The following is a 9,497-nucleotide window of genomic DNA, read 5'->3' as shown; positions in this document are numbered from 1 at the left end:
GTCGGTGGCAGCAAGCCGGCGTGGGGCTCTGCCGGCGGCATCTGCCCAAATGGCTTTAGCAGGTGGCTGTTGGCGTGGAGTAAGTTTTGTATTTGTTGGTGAGCTCTCGGCTTTGCTGCATCGCGGAAGAGGGCAAAGAGCTGAGAGGGAGGCTCGCCACTCGTCCTGCAGTGCTACGGGCTGTGGGCAGAGGTGCCTGCTGCTCTGCCAGACTCTAGCATGCTTTATGAAAGGTCATTTTAATCAGAATCATCTTTTTATGGTCAAAGCTGGACTCTGAAAAGTAACCGTAGCTACTCTTTCATTGCCTGTTAGCGAAGTATCATCCTCTTGGATGAGACAACTACCTAAATATAGATGTCTTGTAGCTGCGAGACATGACTACGCACACATACACGCTCTCTGTTTCTTTCTCTCTTGCAGGATTTAGACCTGTTTATTTTTATTCATGTACATAAAAAGTGTGAGTGTCTCTGCACACACATGTAAAAGTACAGAGTTTGGGTATGCACATGCATATCTGTGATCATTTTTCCCCTGGAGTGGGAAATATTCTTACTACAGCATGCTGAATACTCCCCGCAGAAGGCAAGGCGTCAGCCGGGTACCGCTGCATCTACTTGCAGCCTAGAAGCTGCACCTTATGTAAGGCAAACACTGAAAGGTACACGCTGCAATAATTCTGTTAAATAAAAATGGTAATCTGACTTTCCCCAGACCCGTATTACTCTGCAGGCAGTGTGGGTGTGTATGTGCGTGTGTGACAGGAAATTAATGCTACTACTCAAAATAACGGTGTGGTTTTAATAGTACCCCTTTAGCTTTCCTCCGAGGCTGACAAGAATTAATGGAGAAAATAATGTGCCGTTTTTAAAGGTGGTGTTCAGGGCAGTAATCGTGTGCTAGCTCAGGAAACTTCCGGATATTTAGAGGCGCAAGCTGTATTTTTGCAGCATTTGCTCCGAGAGGATTACAGCTATACCACTGGGAGACTGAAATGCTTTTTCTTAATGTTTTACTTTACTTTTCTGATGTTTGAAAGGGAGTCCGGGAAGCAAGGTCAAAGTTAGAGAATTGGATGTGACATCAGAACTCTTATTTTTCCTGTCATTAAGACCTGTGGGGCTGCTGGAATAGCACTTCTCCTCCCTTGCGGTCCAGCTACTTGCCGCGTATGTCCTGACTTTGCCACCTGAACCATGTGTGTTTCTCCTTGATCCACCACGGCAGGTAACCGTTCAGCAGTGCTGTGCTGCCAGAAATGCTCGCTGAGCCCGTGCGAGGAGGAAATCTTACCAGAACTGCTGAGATTATCCCAGAAAGACCCTTTGCAGATTGACTCCGCATCCTCAGGTAACTAACAAGTTTGCAGACTTCAGGTGGTCGGGCTTGCCTCAGAGCGAGGGAAATCACTCGGGTTAGTGTTGAAAGGGGGTGAAGCTGGAAATACGATTTTATTCTACTGATAAAAGCAGTGGGGACTACAAGGAGAGAGACAGGAATAGTCACTCGGTCATTACGTTTCGTGTCTTTATGCACTCGTGAGAGCTATTCAGGCGGTTGTGCCTTGCACACCCGTCTGCCCAGGGAGAATTTGCAATTAGGGAGATCTGCAAAGCAATTAGCAAACGAAAAGAAAGGCAGTTTTAAAGTGCAAAGCCAGTGGCTCCAGCCAGCAGACAACAGCATGGCTGTGGGTCCCCACCTTTCCATGGGTCAATTAAAGGGGGGGTCTCTCTGCCTGAGTGAGGAGTAAGACCCGATACTCTGGAAGGACTGCAATCGATTGGCAGTCCGTGTGAAATCCTGGGGCTGGCATGTGTGTTCGATCCACATGTTCATCTGCCTGTGGTCTGGTAGCTTTGCATTATCAACTGGGAATCCCACAGTGGGACCAGCCGCTTTTCCTGCCCCTGGAAGAGAGGAAATGCAGCAGCATAGCATGTGAAATCAGAGGAGGGTTTCAGCTGAGCACTCCCTAATTGTGAGTGCTGCTAAGGTTAGAGATGGGGGAATTTATCACTGCAGTTTGACAGCGGTCGCAAGGACATGATGATATTTCCTGCCATGTCGAAGTCATGTCTCCTGCTGATAATAAATGCCGATTTCTGTGTGCTCAGAAGCATCAGGTTTTCTATTTGTACATGCAAGAGATGCTCAGAAATGGTTTCCATCTCAGCCAGCTTTAGCTTGCATATTGATTATCCTCCCTTACACTGCGAGAGGAAACCCTGCAGGGCACCGGCACATTTGACTCACCCCCTTCCGCGCGCAGCATCGGCAGGTCTGGCTTGGCCAGCGAGTCTCTGTGCTTACCCCCTGCAGATGACCAATAGTACCTGCTCGTACAACCCCTTTCACTGCAGCACCGAGCAGGCAGGGATGAATTTTCTTCCCAAGGAAAGGTAGGAGAGGTGTAGGCACAGGCAGGTGTGGGAACGCTCCCCAGGTCTCATGTACGAGCTCTGGGGCAGAGCTGCTGTGCAGGCCCGGGGGTTTGCGGTTCCCCTTTGTTGCTTGAGATGGAAAAGCACGAGCTTTGCTTTTTTTTTTTTTCCCTGGCTGTTCAATCATTTGTTAAACTCCGTCTTGCCTCCTGTCTGGGCTAGCTTGCAGCGCTGTGGAGATCACCCGGCACTAATTCGTGCCGAAGAGGGGCTCCTGTCGCTGGGGTGATGTGGGAGTGCAGGGGCCAGATGAAGAGAATTTCTTGCCATTTGCAGTTCAACTGTGAAGTTGCCATGCTATAAATCTATTTCCAATCCAATTTAGATAAGATAACCCTCTGTCCAAACATGCCTAATAACTCCGTGGGTACCATGCCATAGAGCACTGTAATTATTCCTGGAGAAATAAATAGGAACAGGCACATTTTGCTCTTTTGAAAGTACAATTAAAGCCCTCACGAAGCCGCGTTTGAGAGACCCAGGCTTGAGACAGAGGCGTCTATTCCCTTACTGCCGCGTGTGGGATTTATGCTTCAAACTTCCATTAGCGTTAATGGCAGCTACTGCCGCCGTGTTCCGATGTGCCGTGCATTCAGAGCAGGCATGCACCGGCAGGGTGTAAACACTGGCCAGCGTGAGCAGGCAGCCCCTGCCCTGTGGCTCCCGAGCCCTGGCAGCACTGCCCGCTGCTGCAAATTTTACTGAGTCCTTGGTGACTAGCAGAGGGCTTGCAGCTGAATGCTGGCAGGATGCTGAATGCGCTTTTCCAAGGTTCATCCAGGCTGGAAGGACAAACCTCACACTCAGGACTCAGCGCTACGCCGGTTAGTCCCCGTGGGGAAATTTGGCCCTGTGCCTTGACTTGTGGCGTAGCACTGAAAAAAATGTAATGTGATTAAGATGTATCTGTCTCTGAGCTTGACTGAGGCAGAGGCAGTGACTCATACCACCTTGCTGTAACTGTCAAAACACTTGGCTCGCGAGAATAGCCTTCTACACAAAAAGCACTGATTCAATATGTTTATATTTAAACAAAACACTAAGGGTCTGATTCACTGCTGCATTACTACAGCTTTGTATGCCTGTAACCCTGGCCAAGCAGCCCTTAGGCATGCACAGAGCCAGTCTGCTCTGACTTTCAAGCTAAGTATTAGAGAAAGGCTTGGTCCTTGCAAGCCTCCTGCAGGGAGAGGTGCCCCTCGTAGGCTTTAGCATCGGTGCTGGTGTCAAGGGCACAGTGCAAGGGCACAGTTCATGCCCTTGTTCCCCTGCACCTACAGACAGATGTGTGGACATCACCAGCAGCCACAAAAGGTGACGGTGACAACACGATGGGAGGTGGTGGGATGGCAGCTACACTGAACACAAGAGCGGACCTTGAGCTTCTGTGGAGCAGCCCTGTGATGGGACTCGCTTGTGTTCGGTTCGCTTTCTCATCCTGTTGCTGCAGGCGCGCAGGCAGCACCCCTTCCCTCCCGGAGAGGGGACGTAGAAGTTGAGCCACTCGTGACAACCCGTGGGAGCTGCTGGGCTGGGGAAGTGGGTGCCCCAAGCCCTACAGATTTGGAATTGTTGGAATTTGCTAACAGCTAGCGTGATGTCGAGCAGCTTGTGGCTACTTTGCTTTTAGAGCGTAGCCTTTCACTTACAAGTGGGAACATATTTAAACACCTTACAGCCCAGAGGTGCTCTTGGTGTTCATTTGCTGGTTGTTTCCCTTCCTTGCTACTAAACCAAGTTATGGGGGGGTTGTTATAACTTTGCCACTTTGTCTGATGTAAGGTCTTTAGGAATTTAAATACAGCCAACCACTATGCACCCAAGGGGTATGTCCCAGGCTGGTGCTGAACATAACCTCGGAAAGGGGGTGCCAGTTGGATACTCGATGAACCCACTGCCAGGATGGTCACGCGTCCCTCTGCAAAATACAATTCCTTCTGTCTGCTTCTGCCAGCCAGCATCAGCCCCCAGCCCGTGGCATGTGCTAAAACACAGCCCTCCCTCCCGCCCAGGGCCAGGGTGCCAGCGCTCCAGCGGCTTGCCTTGTCCCAGCTCCCTGCTGTTTGCTGGTGTCGTGTCTCCAGGGCCACCCTGAAGGTCCCACTGTCACCCTCCATCTCTGGGGCAGGGAGAGGAATTCCTGTGGCCAGGAGCAGCAAAGGAAAGGTTTGCACGGAGCCGGCAGAGCTGAAGGACCGAGCTGTGATGCTCTGCACGCTGTGTGGTTGGTTGTCTTGCCCCTGGACTCAGGCTGATTTTCTGCTTGCGCTGCACACAGGCAGTGCTAGGGCTGTGCTTCCAGCCTTTTCAGTGAAAACCACTAGGGAGCAAGTTTTAGCATTTAGAGGCTTGGTTTGAAGGGGAAGGGTGGGCCCATGGCTGGCTCATCAACCTGTACGCTGGGTTTGGCTCCTTTCCCAGCCCTGACAGCCTGGGTGGCCGCAGGAATGTCGCTTCATCTTTCTGTACCTTTGTCTTCCTCAGAGTAGTGTGAGGAAAACTGTAACGTTCTCCCATCCCACGGCACTGGGAGGATAAACGCATTTGTGATTGTGCTCAGATAACACAGCAGCGGGGTTTTCGCCTAGGAGAAGCTAATATCAGAGTAATTAAGTGTCCAGGATGTCCAGGCTCTGGTGTAATTCAAATACTAGAATAAAACCTGCAAGCAGTGAAGGTTGCTGCGTATGAATTTAAACCAGTGTTTGCAGCTACTCAATGCTAACAGAGCTGTGAAGACCGCAGCCGTACCCTTGCCCTTGAGAGCCGAGGGCGGTGCAGGGCGCGTCTCTGCTGTGCGCGGTGGTCCAGGCTGATCAAAACGTAACATTGTCCCACTGCAAGAACGATGGTCCCTCTCCCCGGGAAATGCTGCTGTTTTGTGCAACCCATATCGGGCCAGGTCCCAGAGCAGGGCTGGGGGTCCTGGCTCCCAATGAGGTGTTAATCCACCGGTCAAGAGTTTTCTGCCCAGATTTGTAACATCCTTTATGGGAAACCTCCATCCTCACAGACTTGAAATTCAGGGAGAAAACACAAGAAGACTCTCTTATGAGGGGATTTCCTCTTCAACCCCTTCTTGTGTGTTTTTGATGTAGGGGAAGGAAGGGAGAGCACATTACTCCTTCCTGCCAGTGAAGGAGAGATGCCACCAGTCCCTGAAATAGTTGTGTGGGTATCTTTTCACTCTCACCTGCAGCTAAGACTCAAGGAGCCCCCCATGCCTCACGGCAGGATCCTAACAGTGACATGAGGTCTGTGTTTTGGCTGTGCAATACCTTTTGGCTTTCCTACCGTGGCAGAGAAGCAGTCCAGAACCAAGTCCTTTATTTCCTCAGAAAACCTAAGTTTCAAATGCCCCCATAAGGAGATCTCAATCTGGGGAAGAAAACATATCCCATAGGACCTGACTTTGAGTTATTCTAAAAAGTGGCTCCGGATACTTTCTTTCCCTGGACTGCCTTTAAACGTTAGCATAAGAAGTTTTAAAATATAGTGCATTTAAAAGCAAACAACAGAAATTTCTTACAAAAGAGAGGGTTTGGGAGATGATGATGCCACCCACAAATGCACATGCCTCCTTGTATTATCTAGTGAATAGAAAAGCAAAACCCAATCCTGGCTTTCATAGGGACCCAGTATTCAGCAGACTGAATACCACCAAAGTTACGGATCTCGTTAGATGCTGAATTATCACCGTGTCACCTTTCCATAGAGATGATTGAGCTCTGAGCAGCCAGCCAGGCCTGGCTGCAGGTGTGCCGAGAGCCCTGGTCCTCTGCAGGGCTCTGCTCTGGGGGAGCAGACCTCCACTGGGCTCTTCTCACAGGACAAAAGCCCAATAGTCCCTTCTCTTAGCCCAAAGGATGAGCCTCCATCCTCTGTGCCCTGAAATACCGAAGCAACCCAGTGACCAAACCAGCTCCATCACACTCCCACGGAGCTGGGTCTCTCCTGCTTCTCTGGGACGACACTACCATCTAGTGAATATGCTCTGCATTGGTTTTCCAGGGAAGTCACGGAGCTCTGTGTGTGGTGTGCGGAAATTAAACCCCATCCCTTGTCCCGCACACACCCCAGCCTGGTGCAGGGACCCCTGTTCTGCAGACGGGTGGCCCTGTCCCGGTCCCTCCTGCATTGCGTGGAGACCTTCCTGGCTCGGGCATCTCTCTTGCCCTGCTCTGCGAGGCTGTGGCTGGCCAGGGGTACCCCGCTTGGTTGTAGGACCTGGAGACCCTGCCCGGCAGTGGCAGCACGTGCCTAGTGCTGTGGTTGTCACTCTGGAGCAGGGCTTGCCATGCTGGCAAGCCTCAGGGTGGCAGCTCAGAAATGCCTTCACGTTTGCCAGCCTCTCGATTATTTTTCCAGTGGGTTGAGGGCTGCAGGTCGAGGCTGAGTGTCGTCCTGGCTGCATCCCACCTCTGGACCTTCCCCTACATACCCCGGACCGTGACGTTACAGCCACCATGGCAGCAAGCGTTACCGAGCTTCTTTTTCTTCTTGTTTTGTGCAGAGCTGATCTGATCGGGGCCTACCAAAGACATTAACGACGTCGAAAGTAGCCTACTTTAAGAGAAAATATGCAGAAGAAGAACATTTACATCAAGATTACCATGAGTATTGTCCAAAAGTGAGTAGCTCTCTCATTCCAGATCCCATCCTCCCCTGGTTTCATTCCTCGATGCTAAAGACCAATTTGCTTGCTTTTTACTCCCCAGCACCTGATACTATCCGAGGACCGGACTTGTATTTTAAAACTTTCTCTCCAGAAACTCCGATTCCTGGATGACCCTGAAGCCTATCTCCGTAGGTCTGTATTAATTAACAATCTGTTGAGGAAGATTCACCTAGAGACAGAGAGGGAGAGCTATGAATACTTTAAGGAGGCTCCGTGTTATAGGACTGCTTACTCTGATGCACGAAAACGGCTGAAGTTTATGGTACAGGAGTGCTGTTCCCAGTCGCTCTATTATGAAGAGCTGCATTCGTATCGCATCGTGCCTTACTCTGCAGAGAACGCCGTTTACGGAATGGGCTACACGAGCAGCCACTTGGAGCAAAATTCTCAATTGCTTATTTATAAAATGAATTAAAGTAGCTGTTAGACCCACTGATGTCTGTTTCTGAATGCGTGAACTGCTTATTGAGATGTTAAGATGAGGCACTAATTGCAGATATACTTGTGATCAAAGGCGGATGCGTTCAGAGCTGAGTGGAAGGTACTTTGAATAATGCTCTGCAGTCCCCGCTGTTAACCCCCTGGTTATGAAGTACCTTGACATACACACAGAGCTGGTGCAATACGGAGGTCCTTACCCGCAGAGACTGCGCGCAATGTGTTTTGTAGAAGCAAAGCTGCATTTAAGTTATCTGTGTGTAGATACAGACGTTCAAAATCACTTTGCAGTTAAATTATGCCACCCCCGGTGGAAGGGGAGCCCCCAGAGCAGTGGAGTAGTCTAACAGTGAGGAGTAATATGCAAGCTATTTTCTGTAAAGGTACAGATACAAAGTTTCTTTGAGAAATGCTTTGACCATGAAGGAGTCAGTGCCAAAGGGAACAGCCTTTTGCTTAGGGTTTTCAGAGACTTAACTCGCTTGCTACTTACAAGACACTCTGTACTGAGATTTGCAAGTTGTTTTTTTTTTTTTTTAAATAATTGCATTCATCTTTTACTTATATTATCTCTTAGCTGGTATCTACTTTGCTATTTTAATACAAACCAGAACGACTCACAGGAAAGATTGTTTCTTCAGCCCGTCATCAGTGTTTCCTTAACTTCATTTGACTCTTTCACGCTGTTTCCCTGATCCTTTTTTGCATGCTAATTTGCTGTTTGGCCAGGTTCACATTGGTGCTAGGGAATAGACAGTAATTTCTTTTTATGTGGAATATAAAAGGCAGAAAAACAATGATAACTCTCATAGATAGAGAATGAATGTATCTGACAGATGCTAGTAAAACCTCAGAGGTTCTCCTGATGAAAATACTCAGCATTAGTAATAGTGTTTCAGGTTAAGTGAAATGTCTAATTTCAATCTGGGAATTAACCTTAGAATATGTAAATATATATTTCACAAGCTATGACATGAGAGAAGTTCAGCAAATTGGTGACTACAAGTGGAAAGATTTATAGCTGCCAAAGCTATGTCATGAAAATACCAAAGAGTAATATAAGGGAAAAGATGATGCTCCAGCAATGGGGTCAAAAGCAAAGATTGCACTATAACCTGGGGAAATGTGATTAATGAGCCTGTAAACTATCTGTTACTGATACACCTGCAGTTCACCTGTGGGTGACTCGCGACCCAGAATTGCTGAACAAATGTACGAGATGATCTAAAGCCTGTCAAAGTCCTACAGGTCTGTTGGCTGACAGTGAAGAAACCAGCTTTGCCTCGCTGGCTATCACCACTTAAAAGCTTTAAAGCAAAGCAAAGAATAGCGCACACTCAGCTGGAGGCAGATATGTATCTAAGAACCTAATTTTTTTATTCTGAAAGGCTTTGCTCATGCAGATGTGGCTGATGCTATTTCCGAAGCATTATACAGTACGAACAAATACCATTGCTTGCCAGGGACGTGCTTCATGTAGGATTCCTCCTGTAACCCTGCTTAGAGCATCCTAGTCGTGTGTGTTGCACGTATCATCGCAGCTCTCAGGCACGTGTTAGTGCAGGAGAAAAGACAGAAAGGCAAAAGCAGGAGGTGTGAAGAGCAACGTTAACTGCGATATCAGTAGTTAGAAGCCAGTACGGGTTCAGGAGACAGAGGGAAATAGTGAAATCCAGACATTTTTTTAAATGAAAACAAAAAGGCAACAGTCTAATTCAAAACAAGGATAACCTGCGAACTGGAGAACATAAACAGCACAGGTATTGTGGGAAGGCTGGAAAAACAGGGCAGTGCAGTGCTATTAGTCATGATGAATGTTCAGGTTTTTGTTTTTATTTTGAGACAAGGCATATTTACTTGTCTCTTACAGAAGGATGTCTTTAAACCCTCGGTCAGTGTAATTCGGTGTCAGAGCTGCTTGGCTGTGTGTGGTT

At 48.5% G+C, this 9,497-nt stretch overlaps 1 long non-coding RNA gene across 1 annotated transcript; it reads left to right on the top strand.

Moving 5' to 3' along the window:
* The first annotated feature begins 1,227 nt into the window (after window positions 1-1,227).
* LOC103924241 lies at window positions 1,228-7,557 on the top strand. Its single transcript, XR_663977.1, has 3 exons — window positions 1,228-1,353; window positions 6,961-7,077; window positions 7,166-7,557. It is a non-coding gene; the product is annotated as an uncharacterized LOC103924241 (long non-coding RNA).
* Window positions 7,558-9,497: the final 1,940 nt, after the last annotated feature.

This window comes from Pygoscelis adeliae, unplaced genomic scaffold (assembly GCF_000699105.1).
Source record: "Pygoscelis adeliae isolate BGI_AS28 unplaced genomic scaffold, ASM69910v1 Scaffold179, whole genome shotgun sequence".
NCBI lineage: Eukaryota > Metazoa > Chordata > Aves > Sphenisciformes > Spheniscidae > Pygoscelis > Pygoscelis adeliae.
The sequence above is the reverse complement of the archived record's forward strand: the minus strand, read 5'-3'. Positions and strand labels throughout refer to the sequence as shown.